General features: G+C 40.8%; 1 pseudogene; it reads left to right on the forward strand.

Moving 5' to 3' along the window:
• Positions 1-11,344: 11,344 nt before the first annotated feature.
• On the forward strand, positions 11,345-13,698 carry LOC126616715 (uncharacterized; annotated as a pseudogene).
• The last annotated feature ends 12,124 nt before the right edge of the window (positions 13,699-25,822 follow it).

The following is a 25,822-nucleotide window of genomic DNA, read 5'->3' on the forward strand; positions in this document are numbered from 1 at the left end:
GAGTTGAATAAGCTTCCGCCATGATCTTTATTTGAAGACTTATGCTCAAAGCATTACAAATGGAAATACCTCTTGATCGAGGATTCCATGGCTTTTTGGCTCACTCTTACGGACTGTCTAATCATGAAAGACATTGCCTAAAACACATCATGATTACGTCCATTAATGAGTACAATTTTGAGGTTTATAAATCCGATTGAATTTTGACTGGAGAATACTTTTCTCGTCCTTGTTTCTAACTTGCCCCTGAAGTAGTAGTGTAGATAGCGGAAGTTTACCAAATTCTCGAATCTGATTACTATCACAAATGTGAGAGAAAGGTATTGACCCAGTTCAGTTGGAATCTACCGAATGGCTTGACCCAATTCGGTCAAAGCCTATCGAATGGTGATGTATTGCTTCGGCAGGGATACACCGAATAACATATTATCTCACAATCCAATTTCGAGTTTGTTTTTACAACATATGGTAGAATTAGGGCCTGCCAAGGTGTGGCATCATGCTTGAAACATGATCCTTGGCATCTAAGACCTAAAACTTCAAGAATAAAGGGATAATATTCCCGAACCTTAACCCTACAAAATCTACTTTCGTCTTGATGGAATAGATCATTGGTTATGCACCCGTTTGTGCCACTACCAATGTTGTTGAGGTGTACCATTCTCATAGTCAATATGTGAGACTAATTTTGCTCCACTGAACATCGTTAGAAGAGCAGAATTTTGACATGGATAGCCTTGTTGGGCGAATCCCCTTAGTAAACCATTTACTTTATGAACATTTTTTCATGTTATTGGATTTACATTTGGTGTATATTTTACTTATGGATAATCTTATTGATATTTTCCTCGAATACGAGTTAATTGAATCATGTTTCTTAATACATGTGATCGATTCAATTAAACACGTGATTAGGTAGGAATGTGGGAAAGTTATTTGTCTAGATGAATGCGTATAACGTACACTAACTTTACACCTAAATCACATCTTTAACAACGACTTCAGGTCTATCCAACCTGATTAAGAGCATTGGCACGCTCCTCGTTGTATGAATAGTACTGAATCACCATTTAAGGGACCTTAAATTCTCCCTGATGTTGAGTTTTTAAGGATATTCGAGATGACAATGATCATAAATGAAACCCCTAAAGAAAATAGAGTGAAATATCTTTGCACCACTCCAAAAATGAACCTGAAGCTCTGATTTGGGGCCAATGGGTTGTCTCCCAACTAGGAACATGCCACATGTGGCCGGCCTGGAGCTGGGTGATTGAGCAGTTTACTTGTTTTTGGCACGACCATTTGGGACACTTAGGTCAAACAATGATGCTACGATGCATCTCTTTACCTGAAGTAAAGATCTTGTGCCTACAAGCACACTTTGCCAAAACCCGCTCGTTTTGGGAAATTTGATTTCTAAATCATCCCTAGCAAAGATACAAAACGACTCCTTTTTCACAGTGGATTCAAGGGAATATATGTGGACTAATCCAACCAAAATGTGGACCATATAAATATTTATGGTTTTGGTTGATGAATCGACAAACTGGTCACATGTTTGTCCACAAACATTACTGCTAAACCTTATGGCCGATTAAGGGTTCACCACCCTACTTATCCCTTAAGGTTCGGGAGACTGGATAATGCTGGAGAGTTTATATCGACGGTTTTTCAATAAAGTATTGCATGTATTTTGGGTTTATAATTGAACATTAAATTCCCATGTTCACCCCAAAGAGCCTCGCCTAGTGATCATAAAGTGCAATTTAAATGATCGCCTGAATTTTGGTAAAAGTACCAAGTTTTCAGTTTCTGCCTAGGGCCATGCAATCCTTGTACGCAGTTATGTTGGTCCACCTTGAGGCCCATTGCCACCCAACCTATATGACGTTACAGTTGATCACTGGGTACGAATCTGACGATTTTCATATTTACGCATTTGGGTAAGCATTTCATGTGTCAAGTTGCGCCACCGTAACGTACCACTATAGGTCCTCAAAGAAAGATGTGTATCTTTTGTCGATTATGATTCTCCTTCACACTAGCTCTCTTCGAGCCCTTGCACGTGATCTCTTTACCGCTCATTTGCGGGTTGTCACTTTAATGAGACAATCTTCCTGCCGTTAGGGGGAGATAAGAACGTCAACGTTCCTGTAGAACGACGTGAATTTGCATGGACGTTGCCCATTATGTCTCATCTCGATCCCTATGCCGCATAAGTATGATAAGCAAGTGCGATGAATTCTAGTTTTTAGAATGTTGCTCTAGACGCATTACTCTGATCTAGCTAAAGTGACTAGATCATATACCAGCTGCAAACATGCCTGCAAGGATAGGCGTACTTAACAGACGTCGAGTCAATATCCCTAAAGGGTGTGCCACCCCTATTGGATGGTCCGGTACACCGGTGGATAGCCAAGCAATCTGTCTTGGCCTGGAGCACAATAGATCTTCGGTTCGTAAGATTTACTTCCCTAGAAGAGGAAGATACATCATAACAATGAATCTAAACTCGATCGCTGTCTCAAATCATTTCCATCTTATGAGATTAATCCGGATTACTCCCAAGACATGAAGTTTTTGGTCCAGTATACTAGTTTGGATAAGCTAAATGGAATTGAAATGAGATTATCATCGATGATGTTTTCACTTATATGGTAGCTGCCGACATAAATGAAAAAAGACGATATCAAACCGTGTTTCGTTGACTAAGTGACAACATAAAACTGATTGGACAACTGAAATTACAATCCAGGTCAAATTCCTTACCAAAGTGTGTATTAGACTTGTCGTTCCTACACTACCCAAGATAATCCTGTTGTGTTACAAGTGGGAAAGGAAGCGTTATGAGATGAATGAAATAGTGCAGTATGATGCACGCCTTACGGCGTAAGGTTTCTCTCAAACTTTCTGTGATTGATAACAACATTATGAAATGTGGTTAGTGTTTTCTCCATGGGGATATAGATACAGAGTTTTACATGTAAGTTCTCGAAGAATTACATGGACTGGTTCAAATAGTTCCAAAACCACGGAACATCATCTTAACTTGTTTTGAGGCGTTTACTTATGGATTGAAAAATCCGACGGATGTGGTATACCTGTCTACGTGATTATTTGATCAGTTAGGGATATGAATCATGCCCTTGCATGTTAAACTATGAAGTCTTATTCCAAATTGCTAGAGTTATAGTTTATCTCATTAACACGAATCTCACTAAGACTCCGAAAGAGCTTGAGCAAAACTGCCTCGCACCTGAAGATGGAATTTGAGATGAAGGATCTTGGGAAAAGTCGTTTATGCCTTAACTCGAAGTTGAAGCATTGTTCTGATGGTATTTTGGTCTACCATTTGAACTACACCCTGAGTGTGTCATTTTTGAGTATACCCTTGATCGTCCATACGTTATATGCAAATGAGACCCTTGAAGAGGTTATGGAATCCGAAATTCCATATCTAAGTTCAACTTTGTGCTTCGTTGTACTTAGCTCATTATATTTAGACAGGACATCTCCTTCGCTATTGATCTTGGTAAAGATGCAGCACCGTGCCTACACGCAACCACTGAATTGGTATTAAAGACGTACCTTGAAGGTACTACATGGGCAAATCCCAACGCATCTCGAGCGGATCCAACCCCCTAATCCTCAGAATGATGCTTGCCTTGTTTGTTATGCTGATGCAGGTTACTTATCAAACCCACACAAGGCAAAATCCCCAAATGGTTATGTCTTTACCGTTAGGGATATCACAATATCTTGAAGGTCCATGATATGACCTTAGTTGCAAAATCTTCGAATCGTTCCAAGACTCACCTCACTTCACTACACCACAAGTGAGACATGGTTAGGAGTTCTTGTTGAGCATATTCGAAGTACTTGCTGTGTTTTCATCCATCGTTAAGTCCCAACGACGATCCATGAAGATTATGCCGCATGTATTAACCCGACCAAGCCATGATACATCAACAAAGTCAACACCAAGACATATTGCGTCTACATCTATATCAGCAAAGCATAAGGAGATTGAAGTCATGCAAGCGGATCCCCGACAACCTTGCCGACCTCTACACAACGTCACTGCCGAAGTCAACCTTCTAGAAGCCTGTCTAAGGAATTGGTATGCCTAACTATCCTATGCAATGTTTGTAGTTCTCATTTGGAAGTTATGTCAAACTCAGGGGGAGTATCAAGAAGTATACTCACTTGACCTTAATGTACTTTTTTTCCTACGATTAGGAGCATTTTTCCTACTGGTTTTTGCTACCTAACTAGGTTTTAACGAGGCACCCATCCTAGGCTGATCATACCTTTATGAGCTATTCTACTTGTGTCCAAAAGACATATAGTTTTGACTTAATGCAACTTCTCACGTTTTTCCTTAGACTATGGGTTTTTCCCCATCTTGGGTTTTTCATAGCGAGGTTTCGTGAGTTTTATTTTTTATGCATTCTTCCGTTGATATGAGACTCGCATTTGCTCATTGTGCCGACGACTTAATCAACTATACTTGCTTCATCACTGAAGACTTGATGCACCATTTACTTGAGTATTTACACACTCAAGGGGGAATGTTGCAGTCCTATTGGAATAGGAATGTGATTGTGTAAAACCTAGTAGATATGGGAATGTATCTTATATTCCTATTAGGAGTAGATTACCTATTAATTGTTGTAATCCTAAAGGGAAAGGTTTTACCTATCCTACTACTATAAATAAAGGCACAATGTGGTGAAATAGAACACACCCACAATTACACATCTCTCTCTTTCTCTCTATCTATGTCGCACCCCTCTCTCTCTTAGGCCTCCATAATTGTTTAGTAAATTGTGCCTACAAAAAATCAAACATTATTAATGTTTAGTAAGAAACCAACGGAATGGTTCGTCGGGTAAAAGTAGTAAAATTAAAAATAAAAAAAACAAATTAATTAATCAAACATTATTATGTTTGATTAATTAATTTGTTTATTTTTTAAATCAACTTATTTAATATTAAAGTAGTAAACACAATTATTTAATTAAAGTTGTTGATGCACAAAATCAGCGAGGACTTTGGTACAACAGAAAGTGTCAGGTTCGTGACCTTCGCTTGGTTGCTTCGATCACTAGTGAAGATAAGTACGTAAATGAATAGGGACAGGGAAGCAAACATAAGATGTACGTGGTTCACCCAGATTGGCTACGTCCACGGAGTAGAGGAGTTCTCATTAATTGTGAAGGGTTTACACACATACATAGGTTCAAGCTCTCCTTTTGTGAGTTCTAGTGAATAGTTTAGTACAAAATGACATTCGAGATTATTGTGGGAGAATGATCCCTATTTATAGGAGAGAGTTTCTAGTTTTGTTCTGACATTGACACGTGTCGTGTTGTGATTGGCTTCTGATGTTGACACGTGTCGCGCTGTGATTGGCTTTTGATGTCGACACATGTCGCATTGTGATTGGTCTCCTGGTTGAAAGGAAGCTTTTCTGGGTCCTTGACGGTATAACGTTGACCGGTGCTCAGTAGTTTCGGGATTGGTCAAGTATGGTACAAACAGTGCTCCCTTAAGTTCCCGAGTGAGGGAAGCTCCTCGGTTGAGAACTTGCAAGATCCAAGCCACTGAGTAATCACGAAACTTTTAAGTACCGAAGTGTGGTATCATTTTCACGTGCCATATCTGTCTCATATGTAGATGTGGCATCTTCTCTGGAAGTACTTTTCCTCCATCCAGGGGTGGTATCTTTAACCGATGAAGATGCACAAGGTAATGTATCAATTTCACTTGAAGCTTACTTGTAGTTTCGGGCTTGGTCAAGCGTGATACAAACCCTATAGTAGGAGTCCCCCAAGTCGCCGAGCTAGGAGATTTGTCGAAGGAGGTAACAGACAAGGTAAGCAATCAGACTTCCAAGTAAGCAACCTGGATCGGAGGTTCGACCTCGGCTTCCTGTTGATTGTTCTCATTCTCCTTGTGTCGTAAATAGCACCAAGGATAAGGAGAAGCAAATGGAGAAGAGATGATATGAAATACTTTTTCTTTTGAAGAAGTAACTTTCCACATGCTTATTCTTGAACTAGGCTGGAGGGTTTTCTGGTTCCCTCCAGAGTATAAGGTCGACTCAAGAATTTGAGGATCAAAACAAGTCCATCAAATCTAGAGTACGTTCGACCTTGATGATATGGGATACTTTTGCTGTTGACAGAATAGTGAATGTGGTATGGAAATGTGTCGTGCTGTAGTGATCTGTTTCAGCTCACCGTTGAACCTTCTGCTTCAATCTTTTGCATGGCAGAAGTAGTGTGCAACCTTTGCATTTAAATGGTCCTTCAGAACATTCCTTCATAGTGACTCGTCCACACTTGGCAGCTTCAGTGTAAAGAGCCAATATCTGATCAACTGTCATGAGGTATTTGCTGGTGGAATTCATGACCTTGACAGCAGTTGAGGATGAGTACTCGAGAGCAATGCTAAGTAAGCAACCAGGCAAAGGTCTCAGGCAGTCAGTTCCAGATTGGAGGTTTGATTTCAGGTTCTGACTGACTGCTCTCTTTCTCCTTGTCATGCAGGTGTGGACAAGGACAAAGACAAGGACAGGGAGAAAGCATGATATGGGATACTCTTGCTTTCGACCTTGATGATATGAGATACTCTTGTTCTTAGCGTGGCTTATTTGCTGAGGTATTATCGGGGGGAAATAAAGCTGAGTATTTTGAGAGGTTATGTTGAGAGTGCCTTCTCGAATGCGAGAAAGGGTTGAGCATTTTTGCAGGTTTGCCTGTTCGTGGGGAGGGAGGTCGACGTATATAGGGATTTCCCAATAGCAGGTAGTAATGCTATTCTTTTACCCTTCTTGGTCACATCAATGTAGTGGGAGCTGCCAGCTTCACGTGTTTTAACTTTGTCAGAGCACTTTGAAAAAATGGTATGTGGTATCTGGAAAGCTGATGTTGCGTGTGAAGATTACAGACAAGCTTTATCTAAGGAAATCTGGCTATCGAAATTCTGAGAGCTGTGCCTCTTCGGTTTTCGAACAAGCAATCCCGTCGGGGATCTGGTTCTTGAGATTTGGAAAGCGGTGCTGCTTCGGTTTTTGAGAAAGTAATTATGGTGGGAGTCTTTTCTCGAATGTGAGTAAAGGTTGGACGTTCTTGCCAGCCTATCTTGCCCCGGAACACGGAGGTCGACACACATAGGGACTTTCCAGTTGTCAAGCAGTGGTGCTGTTCCTTTACCCTTGTGGGTAATAGTAGGGTAGCTGGAACTTCGAAATTCTCGTGCCTAAACTTTGTCAGAGATCTTTAGCAAAGTTATATGTGGTACCCGAGGAGTTGATGATGCGTGTGGAGAGTGGTGATTAAACAGTAAGATTCACGTGCTTTCTACTTCACCAGAAATCTTCGACAGATTGCCCGTAATTTCCGCAAAGCTGAGTGTGCATGTGACAGGTGTTGACGAGGCTGAAAAAGCAGGTGCTTCTTCGATTTCTGAGATCGGTCCTCATGGTCTCTGAGCAGCCCAGCTTTTGAGAAAGCAAGCGCCTCTTCGATTTCTTAGATCGGCCCTCGTGGTCTCTGAGCAGCTCAGCTTTTGAGAAAGTAAACGCCTTTTCGATTTCTGAAGCTCCGTCGAGTGCAGATTTTTATAGAGGCTGGCATTAAGTTCCACAACACACTTGAATCTCCACCAGTAGAAACTCCCTTTTTGCACTTCTAAGATCTTGATTTGTCTGACCTCTTCCCTCTTCAACACCTTTGAAAATGTCTGGCCCCTCCGACCGTCGTTTTGACTTGAACTTTGGAGAAAAGACAGCCACGCCTTCTCCAGACAACATATGGCGCCCATCCTTCATTTCCCCTACTGGTCCTCTTACCGTTGGGGATTCTGTGATGAAGAATGATATGACCGCTGCGGTGGTGGCCAAGAACCTTCTCACTCCCAAAGATAATAGACTACTTTCCAAATAGTCTGATGAGTTGGCTGTTAAGGATTCTCTGGCTCTTAGTGTTCAATGTGCAGGTTCTATGTCTAATATGGCCCAACGCCTATTTGCTAGAACCCGCCAAGTTGAATCATTGGCTGCTGAAGTGATGAGTCTCAAACAGGAGATTAGAGGGCTCAAGCATGAGAATAAACAGTTGCACCGGCTCGCACATGACTATGCTACAAACATGAAGAGGAAGCTTGACCAGATGAAGGAATCTGATGGTCAGGTTTTACTTGATCATCAGCGGTTTGTGGGTTTGTTCCAAACGCATTTATTGCCGTCGTCTTCTGGTGCTGTACCACGTAATGAAGCTCCAAATGATCAACCTCTGATGCCTCCTCCTTCTGGGGTTCTGTCCAGTACTGAGGCTTCGGATAACCACCCTCCGGTGCTTTCTCTTTCTGGGGCTCTACCGATTGCTAAAACTTCCCCTGAGCGACCTTTGTGAAGGCTCTCTCTTGTTTGTTTATTTTGACTCATGTATATGTACATATTTGTAGCTTATCGGAAATATTAATAAATAAGCTTTGCTTCATTTCAACGTATTGTGTTAAATACACCAAAGCCTTATTCAGAAATTTCTCTGAATTTTTTCTTTTGTTGAAACTTGTATTGTTGAAGCTTTGTGAGTGAAGCATGTAGTTTGAGGTAGTGTTTCCTTAATTTCCCGAGTGAGGAAAACTTCTCGGTTGGAGGCTTGAAAAATCCAAGTCATTGAGTGGTTGTGAGATTTCCGAGTATCAAGGTGCAGTAGCATATGGTGGGACTCCCCCAAGTCTTCAGGCGAGGAGAGTTGCCGAATGAGGTGTCTTGCTTGTTACTAATTTGTCAAAGTAACGAAGCCTTGTTTTGATGTCACACCTTCATATATGCCTTATCTAAAAATATTTCCAACTTTTGTGTGTTTGATGCTGCATGCTGCTGACTAGACAAGATCAAGTGCAATTAGTAGCTTTTCTCTCTTTTTGATAAGCACCCTGTGTCCTACCCAGCTCCCTTTTCTGTGTTATTCTTCTTTTTCGTCTTTTCTTTGGTGTATGGGAGCTTGCCCTTGTTGCTGTTTACTTTTTTTTTTGGGTGGAATTGCTTTTTGTTTCCACTAATCAGCCTGAGTTGCTGTAATATAACACAATTCTCTATAGCTCAGATCGCAAAGTTGTCTTCATGAAAGTTGTTCCTTATCTTGTGAACTACAACATATCCAAATTTGAGATCCATCGGAGTAGTACAACTTCAGACATTCAGGTATGATTAGTAACTGTTCATCAATTTTCTGTTAACCCGTCAGACTTGTTGTGAGCTTCGAAACTCCATTTTCTCTTGTTCATCTCAACATACTTTCTTCATAGAAGCTGTTCCTCACCTTGTGAACTACAACATATACAAATTTGAGATCCGTCGGAGTAGTACAACTCTAGATATTCAGGTATGATGAGTGACTGTTCATCATTTTTTCTGTTAACCCGTCAGACTTATTGTGAGCTTCGAAACTTCATTTTCTCTTGTTTAGATCAACATATGTTCCTCATCATCTCTTCCATAACATATCAAAAATTCAAAACAAACTAACGGTTGAATATTTCCAGATCTTCGAAACATCACAGCAGCTTTTAAATTTGCGGGAATCCGACTGTCATGTTTGGAGCCTCAACACTTTAATTTTCGTTGCTAAAAAAGAAACGATTCCTTCTTGAAAGTTGTTCATCTGCTCAAGAACTGTAGGGTGTCCAAAATTCAGCTGCACTGGAGAAGAACAAAGGTTGCAGAAATTTGATAGATGAAAGGAGGCAGAAGAGGAAGAGAGGGAAAGAGGTTGCTTGGATTGGATTTCTAGTTAAACTTGGGACTTTGGCTTGTTGTTTGATTTATTATAATATGTTTGGAAACATATACATAATTGCCTGTTTGTTTATGACAGGGATGTTGTGGGTGTAGAACAAAACAAATGTTTGCGTTGACCCGTGTTTTTGTACAGGTTCAAGGGAATCTTGGTTTTGTGAACAAAATTTGTTTATTTGCCACAAGGTTTTGTGTTTGGAAAATAGTTTAATAGGTAAGGTTTATTGACTATAGATTTTTGCTTGGGTATATAGCGTGACTAGTTGAAGCTATTTTTAGGATACAAAACTTGAATTAGCTTCGCACTATCTTGATGAAGAGTGTGTGAAGATTTTATATGTTTTGGTGTTGAAATTTTGTATTGTAGGTGAAGCATAGGGGTTGAAGCTTGATATGTGAAGCTTTGGTGTTGAAGCTTTATAGGTGAAGCTTTGGTGTTGAAGGGTTGAAGCTTTATAGGTGAAGCTTTGGTGGTGAAGCTTTATAGGTGAAGCTTTGATGTTGAAGGGTTGAAGCTTTATAGGTGAAGCTTTTGTTGGCACCATAAATTGATCTTGCTTCACATTATCTTGATGAAGATAGTGCGAAGCTTTTGAGATTAATATTTGTGCTCCATTGATGAAGCTTTTGTTGGCATCATAAATTGATCTTGCTTTACACTATCTTGATGAAGATAGTGCGAAGCTTTTGAGATTGATATTTGTCCTCCATTGATGAAGCTTTTGTTGGCACCATAAATTGATTGTGCTTCGCACTATCTTAATGAAGATAGTGCGAAGTTTTTTGAGATTGGTAGTTGAATCCCATTGATGAAGCTGCTGTGTTCCCCCATCCCTTTTTTTTTTTTTTTGAAGAGGGGAACTGAAACACTTGAAATTTGAAACTCCCTAGTGTTAGAAGTTTGAAGATTTTCCATGTGGGGCTTTCTCATGGTTTGAATTTGAATTTTGAATGTCAATAGCCATGTTGAACTATATATAAGAAGGATAAGTTTCCATTCTTTACCTTACCTTCATTTGCTCATCTTGTAGTGATTTTTGAAGACAGAGTGCTCTTTACTTGAGAGGGATTCTAGCATTGCTTTGCTGCACCATCTTCAGGTTGGTAGTCTTCTCCACTAGATCGGATGTTTTCATTCTTGTTGAATTGTTTGAGTGTTCATGTATTTTGTTAGGAACATAATGAACTGGTTGAGCTTTTCTTCAAGCCCTATGAGCTTCCTTATGTTTTGATCCTTCATGTAGTGATAGAGTTTGTTTCTGTTTGTTGTAGATGTCAAAGTCTGGAAGTCTTAGTGATGAGGGCTCCCCTAGCTCTAGCTCTAGGTTTGAGCCTGCCATGTCAGGGTCTTCATGGCCTTTGTTAGAGTCTGGTACGAAAGAAACATTGGATGATCCTCACAATTGTCAAACCTTAGCCAATATTGGTTCTTCCTCCATGCTAGTGGGTGAGGGGGTTGTTTGTGACGCCATACCCATATTTCGTTCTGATTCTCATAATTGTCAAACCTTAGCCAATATTGGTTCTTCCTCCATGCTAGTGGGTGAGGGGGTTATTTGTGACGCCATACCCATATTTCGCTCTGAGTTCACAACGGACCATTTAGAAAATAACTTGTTAGATAGCGAAAAGCAGCTTGAGGCCCTAAAGCGATCATGTAGTATCCCCCGTAGTGTAGGAATACGTTTGGTGAGTTATGAAGAATTGCCTTCTGAGCCGCCCAAGGGTCACGTTATGTTCTATACCCAAGCATTAGTGACCTTGGGGGTAAATTTACCTTTGCATCCGTGATTGCAACGGATGCTGTCTTTTATTGGTTATGCACCTGGGCAACTCAACCTTGGTTTCTGGGATACCTTGATCGGGTTTTATATTATTTGGATGGAGTGTGGATTAGGTGAGCCTTCCTTCCATCAGTGGCGCTACTGTTATAAGATGCACCCGGTGAAAGCATGTACTGGTTATGTCGAATGTGCAGGTCGGAGCGAGATAGAGCGTGTTGTCTTTGATAAGAGAGAGGCATACTGCACATGGAAGAAACGTTGGTGCTTTCTTTATAATGATTGGGAGCATGCTAAGGGTGTCACGCCTGAGCGACGTGTTCCTACTCACTTCCAGACTGTAGGTTGTAATGTATCCATTTTCTCGTTATTTGCTATTGTTGTGATTTTCTCTTGCTTCTAAGATTTTTCTTCATGCAGTGACACGAGGCACCATCAAACTTTGCGGACAGGAGCTAGCTGATGTAGAGAAAGTACTGAGGGTGCCCAAAGAAGATAGACATTTGGGTAAGCTACGACCCTTGTTTCGAAAGTACGGTTTCCAGCCCGTAGTTTCCGAGTGCCAGAGACGAGCGAGTAAGTTGTATCCTTCACTTGATCCTTGTTCTTCCTTTTTTTTATTTTTTTTATTTTTTTTATAGATATATAATGTGGTATTCTTTACTTTGATTTTCCTTGTTCAGTGGAGAAGGTAGGCAAGAAAGTGGAGACTAGCACCAAGAAAATGAGAGTGCCCATGTTAGTTCCTTCAGAAGACATCCTGTTTCACAAGGAAGCTCGCAAGCATCGAGTGAGACCAATCATTAAAACTAAGTCTCGAGAAGAAGTCCTCAAGGTTGCTACCTCGAAGAAAGCTGAAGCTGAGGCCATTGGATGTGCTGCTGCCATAGTTGCTGGGGAAGATAGGCGATTGCTGCCTCCTCTTCCTACTATCAATCCTATCTTTCCTCCAGTTAGGGAACACATTGGGCAGAAAGGTACTCTTAGTTCTAGCAGCGAGGGTAAAGATAAGGAAGAGGTTGGCAGTGTCCCTTGGAAGGATTTGAAGTTTGCCATGCGGCCAAAGGACTTTGGGTATATCAACAATTGCCTGGCAGGGCGTCGATTCACTTTCGATGAGCTCGGAGAGCCCTTAGCTAAAGATGAATCGGATTGTGACCGGATGTTGAAGCTGTCTTCATATGTGAGTGTTACTTTGTCATTTCCTTGTTTTCTCCTCTTTATTAGCATTATTTTGGTAGTGATGATCGTCTTGTCATGCAGGTCATGGCTGAGTATCACGACAGACTGTGAGAGGCTGAGCGGTGCAAGGTGAAATTAAAAGAGAATAAACAGCTTGTGAATGATGCTAGGAAGACGAGCAAAGCTTTGGCTGAGGCCATCCAAGTCAAGGATCAACATTTTGAGAGTTTGAAGAGGCGGAATGGTGAGAACTTGAGACTCAAGGTACAATTGGAGACGACTAAGAAACAGTTGGAGACAACTATGCTCGAGGTTTCCAAGGTTAAATGGGAGTTGGATAGTGCCTTGGTTGAGGTTTCTGAGCTGAAGAGTAGTAACCCGACTGAGAAGGAAGCTGTTGTGAATGAGTTCTTTGGTTCCCAGGCCTTTCTCCATGTCCTTAGACCTCGCTGTACCCAGGAAGTTCACTTTGAAAAAAGAAAGTGGATGGTTGTCCTTGATCGTTATGATGATGGAAGCGTTCTTCGAAAATACCGTGAAGAAATAGATGAGCATCATCGAAAAGGTGAAACCTTCGACCTTGCAGTTTATTCTAGCAGTGCAGATGAGTCTGGCAATGAGGCTAGTGCTGATGAGCAGAGTCATCAGGGTGATGATGAGTTTGGAGATGCAGAAAATGGCGGTAGGACTCAGAGTGATATGATCAGGGGTTCAACCTCAGATGAGGATGACTAGAAGTGCTTTCACTTTCTGCATGTACTCTACTTGCACTAGTTTGTTGTTTGTATGGCATGTGCCATGTTATAAGCTTGAGAGTTTTTTTTTTGTTTTGCGTGTTTATGAGTGTTTGCATTATCAAGCAAGTGTTTGTATTATCAAGCTTCAAGTGTTTGCATTATCAAGCTTAAAATGTTTGCCCTATCATTGATGAATGTTTGGCTATGTTTGCATAGATCCTTTGTATAATCTTGTTGACATGTGCGTTGAAGCTTCAACACTTGAGTGTTTCATTGCTCAGAATGTAAAAGAGTTTAGGGCCAAGTTGGCTAAATCACCTTTTTATTGAATTCATACCAAATGGTCTTTGTTACATAGGATGCCGAACGACTATAGCTTAACACTTGTATAATGTGAGTCTATTTGTAATAGTACTTCAAGTGGTCAGCATTCCATGGATGGCCAAGGGTCTTGCCGTCGGAGCTTCTGAGCTTGTAGGAGCCAGGGCGGCTGATGCCGACGACCTCGAACGGTCTGTCCCAGTTAGGACTGAGTGTTCCTTCACTCGGGAACTCTATCACAGAGTAATATTTTCTTCAGTACCCAGTCTCCCACTTTGAAAGAGCGAGGTTTGACCCTTGAATCGTAGTAGTTGGAGATGCGCTGCTTGTAGGCGACATTCCTCAGGTGAGCCTGATTTCTGTGTTCCTCGACTAGATCCATGTTGAGGGTGAGTTGTTTGTCATTCTCACTCTGCATGTAGTTCTGGATTCGGTATGTTGCTTGCTCAAGCTCAACCGGGACAACTGCTTCTGTACCAAAAGCAAGTGAGAATGGAGTTTCTCCTATGGAAGTCCGATATGAAGTGCGGTATGACCAAAGAACTTGGGGTACGAATTATGGCCAACAAACTTTAGCTTTGTCCAAGCTAGTTTTCAAAGTGCGCTTGATTATTTTGTTAACGGCCTCGACTTGTCCATTAGACTGGGGATGGGCTGGAGAGGCAAAACATAAGTTGATGTTGAACTTAGAGCAGAACATCTTGAACTTCTTGTTGTCGAACTGCCGCCCATTGTCCGTGACTATTGCATTGGGAATGCCGAATCTACAGAGGATGTTCTTCCATACGAAGTCTTCTATTTTTCCCTCAGTAATGGTTGCCAAGGGTTCTACTTCAGCCTACTTTGTGAAGTAGTCAACTGCAACGATTGCATAGCGGACCTTGCCCTTCCCTGCAGGCATTGGGCCGATCAAATCAAGTCCCCATTGGGCGAAAGGCCAAGGGCTGATCATAGGAGTGAACAGCTCGGGAGGGGAGTGAGGGATAGTTGCGTAGCGTTGACACTTATCACTTGAGCGAGATATTCTGATGGCATCTTGGTGGAGTGTTGGCCAATAGTATCCTTGGCAAAAAGTCTTGTGTGTTAGGGATCGAGACCCAGCATGATCTTTGTAAACTCCTTCATGTATTTCCTGAAGGACAATTTTCGCCTTCGCAGGTGTAAGGCATCTTAGGTATGGCAGGGTAAAACCGCGCTTGTAGAGTTGGTCATTAATGATCAAGTAGCAGGCAGAATTGTATCGAATCTTCTTAGCTTGGACTTTGTCATTTGGGAGGGTGCCATGGGCAAGGAATTTATAAATTGGGGTGATCCAACCATCTCCTTGTTGTAAATTGCACACCTCCGCGACCATGGTGCTTGGTGCTGCCAACAATTCGACATGGATTTTTCTCCCAATCTTGTCTTCCACTGCCGAGGTGAGGCGAGCCAAAGCGTCCGCATGATTGTTTGCTGCTCGAGGAACTTGGGTGATCTGGTAGTGGAAGTGCTTGAGCAAAAGTCGTGTTTGCACAAGATATGCTGCCATGGAGCTATCCTTAGCATCAAAGTTGTTCGTGACTTGGTTGACCACTAATTGGGAGTCACTGAAAATATAAATTTGTTTAACCCAAAGATGCTTGGCCAAACGTAAGCCTGCTAGAAGGGCTTCGTATTCGGCCTCGTTGTTCGATGCCTTGAATTTGAAATGAAAAGCGTATTCTATCGCCACTTTGTCAGGGGTAGTGAGGACTAATCCTGCTCCGCAGCCCTGTTGGTTGGATGAGCCATCAACATGCAGACTCCATGCTGGGGTTGTTGATTCTATCTTCTGAGCTTTCAATGGTAATGAAGCTACTGCTTCAGGTGTAAAAGCAATGTCAACAGGATATGTGAAGTCGGCGATGAAATCTGCTACTGCTTGACCCTTTTCGGCTGTTTTGGTTGGTAGAAGATGTCAAACTCACCCAATGCTATCGCCCATTTGATCATTCGCCCAGACGTGTCAGGACTCTGGAGTATCTGTTGAAGAGGGTGATTGGTAAGCACGATGATGACGTGTGCTTGGAAATAAGGGCGAAGTTTTCGAGCAGACATGACCAATGTTAGAGCTAATTTCTCAATGTTAGAGTATCGTGTCTTCACATCTTGTAGGGCCTTGCTAGCGTAGTAGACGGGCCGTTCGACACTACTGTCCTTTCGAATAAGAACAAAACTGATTGCTGAAGGCGAAACCGATAGATAGATAATAAGAGTGTCACCAACTTTTGGTTTGAAGAGCAGAGGGGCTTTACTCATGTACTCTTTGAGGTTCCTGAATGCCTTGGCACATTCCTCCGTCCATGTAATGTACTTTTTATTTCCCTTGAGTGCTTTGAAGAAAGGAGCACATCTGTCTGTGGCCTTAGAGATGAATCTGGTTAAGGCTGCCACCTTGCCAGTAAGGCTTTGGATGTCTTTTGAAGTTACTGGCTCTTTCATGTCGAGGATTGCTTTGATCTTTTCGGGGTTAGCTTAATGCCTCGTTGGCTAATCATGAAGCCTAAGAATTTGCCAGAGCCCACGCCGAAGGCACATTTGTTGGGGTTCAACCTCATTCGATACCTCTTTAGAATGGTGAAAGTTTCAGATAGGTTGGTGATGTGTTGGTCAGCATGTTTGCTCTTGACTAACATATCATCAACGTAAACTTCCATGCTCTTCCCAATATGTTCGGTGAACATTGAATTGACCAGTCCCTGATAAGTTGCTCCTGCATTCTTTAGGCCGAAAGGCATGACTTTGTAGCAATATAGTCCCCTGTCAGTAGTGAAAGCTGTATGTTCTTGGTCTGAGGGGTTTATGAGGATTTGGTTGTATCCTGAATAAGCGTCCATGAAGCTCAAGAGCTCACACCCTGCCATAGAGTCTATAAGTCTATCAATGAGAGGAAGGGGGAAACTATCCTTCGGGCATCCTTTGTTTAGGTCGGTGTAGTCGACACACATTCTTCATAAGACCTTTTGAAGCAGGAGACTTTCCTTGGTCGGATTTTTCTTAACAAGGACAACATTTGCTACCCATGTTGGGTAATTGACTTCATGGACGAAGCCTATGTCCTTGAGTTTTTCAACTTCTGCTTTCATCGCCTAGTATCGTTCAACATCATAAGATCTTCGCTTCTGTTTTACTGGTTTGGTCTTGGGATCAATACTCAAGTGGTGACAGATGATATCGGGAGAGATGCCCGGCATATCTTTAATGACCAAGCGAAGACCTCGGCGTTCTCTTGCAAAAATGAGATCAGCGACAACCGAAGGGGTGGTGACAAAGTGGTGCCAATCTTCACCATGCGATCTGGATGGTCTTTAGAGATAAAGACATTCTTTAACTCTTCAGCGGGTTGTGCTTGCTGGGTGAAGGAGTCATCTCGAGGGTCATCGGGTTGACTGTTGCCATTATGAAGATCCGAGTTGGCTTCATCTAGACTGGTTTTTACTACTTGGTTATGTATAGAGAGGGTCTCCTTGGGGACAGGCAGGTGTTGTTGCTTAACTGAAGTGTTGTAACATGATCGAGCACTAAGTTGATCTCCCCTGATGTATCCATTGCCGAAAGGGGTTGGAAACTTCATCAACAACATATGTGTGGATACCATGGCCTTGAGATCATTGATGCCTGTGCGCCCAAAGATGACATTGTATGCCGTCGGGCAATTAACCACTAGGAAGTTAGTGGTAATAGTAGCTGCGTAGGGGCCTATACCAATGGTGAGGGGTAAGTGTATACTCCCTAAAGGTTGCACGATATCGCCAGAGAAGCTTATCATAGGAGAAATCGAGCGATCGAGCAAGTGTTCAGCTACATTAAGTGCTGATAGGAGCATATTTATACGACTTAGTTAGCTTGTTTTCTTGCTTTTAATTAGCTAAACTATGATAATTATAGTGTTTAAAGTTATTTTCGTGCAATTTCAGGTTTTAGTGTCAAAGTATGCAAAAAGAAGCAATTTGGAACATTCTAGAGCATTTTTGGGCCAAGATTGGATTGTGCAAGCATGGAGGCATGAGGATGGACGAATTTGAAGACAAAAGAGGCTATGAACATGCTAAAAATCTGGTGAAACAAATACAAGTTGCAAGAAGGGATAAATTTCTAGAAGGATTGACCAAAACTTCACTCAAAACCAAGAAATTCTTCAATGCCGTGGGCATTGATTCACTTTCACCAGAAATTTGAGTGATGATGCAATGCTTAAATCACCATGACATGTGAGTGGATGATGCAATGCTTAACTCACCATGACATGTGAATGGATGACTCAATACCTAACCCACCAACAATTCCCACTCTTTGCCGTGCTCACCTACTCAATTCCACCAGAATTTTGTGTTAAACAAGTCCATCCTTTTCCTATAAATACCATGGCAGCAACCTCATTCAAATCATCCAGAAATTAACCATTCTCCAAGCCTTCCCTTGCCTCTCCCTACATATCTAAACCTTCCCCATCCATTCCTCCATATAACCAACCATTCAACCACCATAACCACCTTGTGCCGCCACCATTGAAGGAGAGGAGGAGTAGTGCCGTGCTTATGCAATCTGCAACTATTAGAGTGTTTGGAATTCTTTCTTCTTTTAATTCTATGTTCATGTTTAATTTAACTTGCTGTTCAATTATGTTAAACATGTGGAACTAATTTCTTTTTAGTTAGAGGCAAATTTGAAGCCATGGACATATGTTGGTTATGATTTGTTTTACTCCAGTTATGAATTCATGAACTTTAGATGTGGTTTATTTTTCTGTTTTGATTAAGAACTTGTTTATGTATGTGGGTTGAGGGTCGACACTTAATTTGCATGCCTAAACTTGATGCTAGGATATAAGGGAATTTCACCTAATCGTTATGAACTTATATTCATGAGTAGTAAAGATCGCTAGTCACGATTGTGTTTAAGTAAACCCTAGGCTGGATTAACATGCGTATTCCATAGTTATGAATGCCTAGTCAATGTTTATGATTTCCGTTGAACTTAATGATCTTTGTTGAATGTCTCTATCATGCGTATTCCATAGTTAGGGACTTTGATGAGGAATAATTTGGTTGTAATGCGTATTCCATTCAATCCAATGAATCTAGGGAAATCTAAGAGTTAATTTAAGCGGACCTAATTAACTTGGAACATTGTCATTCATCGTTTGTTGAAGTCATAACTGGGAATCAAATTATATGCATATGTTCATGTGTGGATAAGGAACCCTCTAACTAGTTTCTCATCATTCTATTTCATCACAATCTGTTTTGTTTTAAGTTTATTTTCAAAGTTTAAAGTTTTAAAGTTCAATTTTCGTCAAAACAAAACCCCTTGCTTTTAAGTCTTGCTTTTAGAGTCAAAACTTGTTTCCTTTAAATCTTTTGAGTCTTTTAAAGTTATATTTTTGTCCAAATCACTTGTTAGGTCTAGAATTGAATCTTTTTTATTGTTATTTGCTGTTTTGAGTGTTTTAAGTTAGTTTTGAGTTTATAGAGTCTAGTTTAGTGTTTTTGAGTCTTATATTTGTTGATTAGCATCCCTAGTTAATCCCCGGTCTAGAACGATCCCTACTTACATCATTACTACAATTGTCATCAATAGGGTTTAATTTGTGTGTCAAGTAATTTTCACATCAAGTGCCTTGAAAGCTTCAACAAACATGATATTGACTGAAGCACCTGTGTCTATCAGGATTCGTTTCACATCAAAATTTGCTATGTGAGCCTCCACGATCAGCGGGTCGTTGTGAGGGTAAATGATACCTCTTTCTTCCTCAGGGTAGAAACATATTGGATCCCAGTTAGGCTTTTGATACTTGCCTCCCCTGATGTCTTCCACGTGAAACACTTGATGGCCAGGTCTCAAAGTTCGTTCACTGTTTTTCATGGCCCTATTGGAAGATTCAGACATGGGTGTGTCGCCGCTTATGGAATATATCACATTCACCTGGCGTTGGTTACGGTTATCTCTTAGAGGGTGAAGGAGGAACTGATCAATTTTTCCTTCACATGCCAAAGCTTCAATATGATCACGGAGGATGATGCACTTCTCGCCATCATGGCCATTATACTCGTGCTAGCAACAAAACATGCCCGTGTTTTTCGTGGACTTGTAATCTGGTTGTCTTGGCTTTGGCTTTGGTATCAAGTGAGCTATACTGGGGTAGATGGCCGCGCATGTAGCGTTCAAAGGTGTGTATGTCTCATACCTCGGGGTAGGGCTTGTCTTAACACGTGATTGGCCCACTGCGTTGACTGCCTGGGGACGGGCGTTATTGTGACGATATCCTGAGTTATCGCGATAGTGCCCCTTATTCTTTTTATTAAAATGAGATTGATGAGGATGGAAATCTTTCCTTTTGCCTTGGGATTGATATGTCTATTGACTTGGCGAAGCATTAAATGAGGCAGGGGGTGTGCTGCTACCGTTTGGAAGGTAAGGGGTGACTGTAGGGGGTTTCCCTTGATATGTCCTTGCCTCGGCGGAGGCATGGTTATAAACTTGTGCCATCACCTCAGAGTAAGTCTTCCAAGTGTTGGCGTTGATCATGTACTTGAAGAAACAGTCACGTAAGCCTGCCGTGAAGGCCTTGAGGGCGGTCTTGTCATCTGCCTCAGCGCAACGAGAATACTCATGGCTGAAGCGGCCAGCATACTTTCGTAATGACTCATTCGGCTTCTGGCGAATAGTGTACAAGTCATCTGCGGAATGCAAGCGATCGGTCTGGAAGATGTGTTGAGAGACAAAACAGCTTCCTCAACTCTTCAAATGAGTCTACCGTCTCGGGTGGAAGACGACAATACCAGTTTAAAGCTTCGCCAGAGAGGGTGGAGGGGAAGAGAAGACACCGTTGTTTGTCGGTGTGTCTCCGGTAAGGTGTTCAATCGGGTCTTCCTTTCCAGTATAGAGTTGTAAGCCAAGCTTCTGCTTTGTCTTTGCTTGGAGGGGGGTGTTGATGATCCTTCTTGTGAGGAGGCCAGGCCTGGGTTGGTTCCAGTCAGGTATCTCGCCTTGACGTTTAGCCTTCAACTTGTTTACTTCCTCCAGGAACTGTAGGATAAGGGGGTCTTGAGTGGAGTCGTGCACCACTGAAGTTTTCTTCCGTAAGTCCCCATCGCCTCTTGTAAGTAGGAAAGTTTGATCAAGATAGCATGATTTTTCCTTGGACTCGCCACACTAACTCCTAAGTGAGTATGTCGGAATATTTCCGAGTCCCCTGTACCTTCATGTTCTTCTGGGACTTGTTGCCCATTCCCTAGATTGGTTGCTGGCCTGGGTCGTGGAAGAGGACCGAGTCTTTCAGAAACTCTTGGGTCATTGATCTTCGAGCTTATGTGGATGAGATTCTCTCGACGTTGCTTTAGGAAGTCTCGACAATCGCGATAGACGGCTTTTGATCCTTCCACTCCCTCTGTGAAGAGGTGCTTTCCTCTACTTCTTCTGCTTTAGGTTGAAACAGCTGGGTTGAGAGAAGTCTCATGTTGATTATCATATTGATGTGTAGCTCGATCCCTATCAGTGATGTCCGTGTTGGATATCGGTGACCCTTCGTGTTGGGGGGCATTCAGATGATTGTTGACCTCAACAGGGGCGACGAGCTTGTGTGTTTGAGCATGCCTAGCCTCGTGAAGCATCTCGAAAAGTTTTTCATATTGTTCCTAGAGGACCTCATTCTTCATCGCTATCTTGTTGTTCTGAACCTCTAGCTCATCGATTTTAGCTTGAAGAGTAACTCTATTTCCCTCCTGTTTTCGTTGCTTCATACTATGTCCAAGGGGGGTGTCATTCTGTGTGCTATGGCTTATTTCGCTCCTCATGTCGGAGAGAGATGCTTGGCCAGAAGAGAGTGTACGAGTGGTGGAAACTAGCTTGACAGAGCTGAAGAGAGTGGGAATAAGTGTCGTTTCCCACAGACGGCGCCAAATGTTGATGCACAAAATCAGCGAGGACTTTGGTACAACAGAAAGTGTCAGGTTCGTGACCTTCGCTTGGTTGCTTCGATCACTAGTGAAGATAAGTACGTAAATGAATAGGGATAGGGAAGCAAACACAAGATGTACGTGGTTCACCCAGATTGGCTACATCCACGGAGTAGAGGAGTTCTCATTAATTGTGAAGGGTTTACACACATACATAGGTTCAAGCTCTCCTTTTGTGAGTTCTAGTGAATAGTTTAGTACAAAATGACATTCGAGATTATTGTGGGAGAATGGTCCCTATTTATAGAAGAGAGTTTCTAGTTTTGTTCTGACATTGACACGTGTCGTGTTGTGATTGGCTTCTGATGTTGACACGTGTCGCGCTATGATTGGCTTTTGATGTCGACACGTGTCGCATTGTGATTGGCCTCCTGGTTGAAGGGAAGCTCTTCTGGGTCTTTAACGGTATAACGTTGACCGGTGCTCAGTAGTTTTGGGATTGGTCAAGTATGGTACAAACAAAAGTAATTGTCATTCGTAGATAAATAAAAAAACAAGTAATTGTCCTTAAAAAATACCCATAAAAAAACTTGCATAGCCATGCCACTGCTCCCTTCGATCCTCAAATTCATTGGGAGGATTGTTTAAAGCTTGTTGACGACTTCCTTGATCAACATAGTAGTTGCGTAGCTCGAATATGTGCCATCCACAATGAATTAATGTCAAACATTTGTGATACACCACAGTCAATATCGAACTCGGTCTGAAATAGAAAGAAAAAAAAAACAAATGTTAGCTATAAAAAAAAATTACTAATTATATATATAATTAAATTTAATAAAAATATTATATAAACAAATAAAGTACGTACCAAGAGTTTTTCCATTAGGTCGTGCTTCACATTAAGGGGGACATACTACCATTTGTGGGTAGTAATGAGCACCGGGTACAAAGGAGTGCACCTATGGAGCTAGACAACACAACCTGAACTTGAAGACATGTCGGACGCCTATGTCGTTCATCATAGTCAACTTTAACTCGTCTGTTGACAAGAACAATGTTCCTAGACATTTATTTACGCTAGTAGAAAAAACTATTTGCACGACCAAACTTTAACTCGTCGCGCAAAACAGGTTGTTGTGCCACTTCGACGAAAATAATTTAATGGGACAAACAACTTGCACGACACAATCTTTCGTCGTGCAAAACCATTTTGTATGACAAAAAAAAAAACCCTTCGTCTTGCAAAGGTTCATAGAAAATTTCATGAATGCTTGTATTTTGGCACCAAAAAACAGATTCAGCGTGTGTCACTTTGCGCGACCAATATTTTGTTACACAAAGGTTCACACATTTACTAGAGTGAGTTGTTTAGTCAAAGTGTTGAATGCGGTATTTACTCCATGTTTTTGTGCGACAAAGGTTTCGTCGCACAAAGAAGCCATAATTCATTTAAATTGACAATTTCGCTCAGTCTCAACACAATTCAATTCGAAAACTCTTTACTTTCACCGAATTATTATTCCAATTTTTGTTTGTTTTTTCGTACGCAATGGCAGACTCTGGTGGTCCTTCATCAAAGAGAGTTCAAGGCGAAGGTTCAGAGAAAGTTAATATGTACTAAATTTTGTTGGTTGAGTAAACTAATTAAATATTTAAGTAGACTAATATAAGTTTTATTTTGTTGGTAGACAAGAAAAAGAAGAGATATGCGATATGCGTTTGATCAGTTCATGCATTAGTAGGTTATGAGAAGTCGGATATGGTGAAAAAGTTTAGGGGCGACGTCGAGGTATTGGTGTGTGATAGATGCAGAGTGAATTGGGAGTCTTGGAGAGACGTCCCCAAGGAGATAAAGACGGTCATGATCGATTTGTTAGTTGTACGTGTAAATTATTAATTAGTTAAATAATAATTTTGTTCTTTAGATAAAATATAATAGTGATATGTATAATTTATTTATTTTTGCATATCAGCCTAATTGGGATATTGACAAAAGTGACGCAAATTTGATGAAGTGCATTGACGTTGTGTTCAAGTATCATTTCCGGGAGTTGAAGTTTGATGTTGAACGTGATGCAGAGCGACCCGGAGTGGCTAGACTAGCGGATGATTAGAGTAATTTGTTTTAGTAGTCTATTTATGGTTTATTAAATAATGACACTGAATTATTATTAATTTGGAAGAATAAATTTATATGGACTGTATGTTTTTTATTTCGTCTTGAGAACAAATTTTCAAAATACTATAATATTGACATTAGTATTTTGAGAAACTGTTTTTGGCACAGAATAAAATAAATATTTCTAATCGTCGTGCAAGGATTTATGCGACAAAATGTTTGTCACTAAAACCTTTGCGAGACAACATTTCGTCATGCAAAAACATTGTAAAAGGGTTGCTTAGCGTTTAAGTTGTTGTATTTACTGCATATTTATTGTTTAATTACGTGACAAAAGTTTGCTCGCGCAGAATGTTGAGGGACGAGATTTCGTCGCACAAAGCGATGGTTGGTGGTGTTTAAGTTGTGTCATTTATTGCACATTTATTTCATACTTTGTGCGAAGAAAGGTTCGTCGTGCAAAGGTTGTATGTAGTCCACAACACGCGACGAATAGTTCGTCGCGTAAAATGTTACGTGTTCTTTATAAGTACAGATTATGTTGCGGTTTTCTTCACATTCTTTTGAAGACCTGATGGCAGATAATAATGACAGTAGGAAAGCGATGGTTCGAGCTTGGATCGAGGAAAGAAACCAGCAGCAGAGCATGCCCTCCGGGCTCCATGATATGATGAAATATGTGGAGTTTGTGCATGCAATTGGTTTAGCAATGCAGAACAATGGTCTTATTACTAAGCGCGCTCTTGGAAATTTGTGTCCAAGGACGTGAAGAAGGTGGTTATGGATCAATTATTAGTAAGTGTGGCAAATGTTGAAAACAATTAATTTTGTGAAATTGTTTGTTATATGTTGTAATTAATTATTTGCATATATGTGTAACAGTGTAACTATACTTATGATGATACGAACGAAGACTTGATGAAGTTGATGGAGAAGGCGTCGAAGAGGTGTTACAAGTAGTGGTGTTATGATGTTGAGCCGAATGGAGAACCAGTAGAGCAGTAGTTTTAAATTTATGTTTTTTAGGACAATATATTATTTTAAGGTTTTATTCTAAGTTATGTATTTGGACTTAATTAGGCTTTGATTTATGTTTTGTTGTTTAAATAATTAAATGGGTTAATTTAATTTATTTAAGTTTTCAATTATTTTTAAAATAAATATTATAATTGAATATTTATTTGTAATTATGAAGTTTACGTAAATATAGATACTAAAGATCTATGTTTACATAAACATCATAATTATAATTAATTACGTATTTGTTCGTTGCTATAAATTTTGCGTGACAAAACTTAGTCACATAGAATTTATGCGACGATCTCCCACAAATACGCTTGTGACGAACGTTTCGTTGTGCAAAGGGCGTAAAAAAGCAGTTAAGTTTACCGTTATATTTCGAATCTATATGTTTTGCGCGGCAAATTGTTCGTCACGTAAGTTGGTAAAAAAACGCGGGTATATTTGGCTCCATATTTCGGACCTATATGTTTTGGGCAAAAACTTGTTTGTCGCAAAAATTCTTTATCTTTATAATCAGATTCCTCAGGCGCATAGGCAGAAACTGCAAATTTTGCAGCCGCTGCCTCTGCCATCCTTCCTCAGTGTTGTTTTCAGTAAGTGTTTCCGTTATATTTTTCAAAACTTTGTTGTGAATTCAAACTAACGCCATTAAATTTGTTGTGTATAGGGTTGGTGTGTACGATTATCGCTTGGTGAATGATGAACGACAAAGTTAGAGGTATATATTATTTTTTTTAATTAGGAGTTATTTGAATTTACAACAAATTAGATGTGAATTGTTAATGAGGGTTGTTAATTTTTTTGTTAATTAGAGGTGTATTGTTTGTATTTGGTTTTTGGATGAAAACCAAAAGTGTATGCCCCGTACAAAATTGTTTTGTGTTGTATTGAGTTAATAGTAATTAACTACACACGTGTATTTTTAATAA

This window comes from Malus sylvestris, chromosome 3 (genome assembly GCF_916048215.2).
Source record: "Malus sylvestris chromosome 3, drMalSylv7.2, whole genome shotgun sequence".
NCBI lineage: Eukaryota > Viridiplantae > Streptophyta > Magnoliopsida > Rosales > Rosaceae > Malus > Malus sylvestris.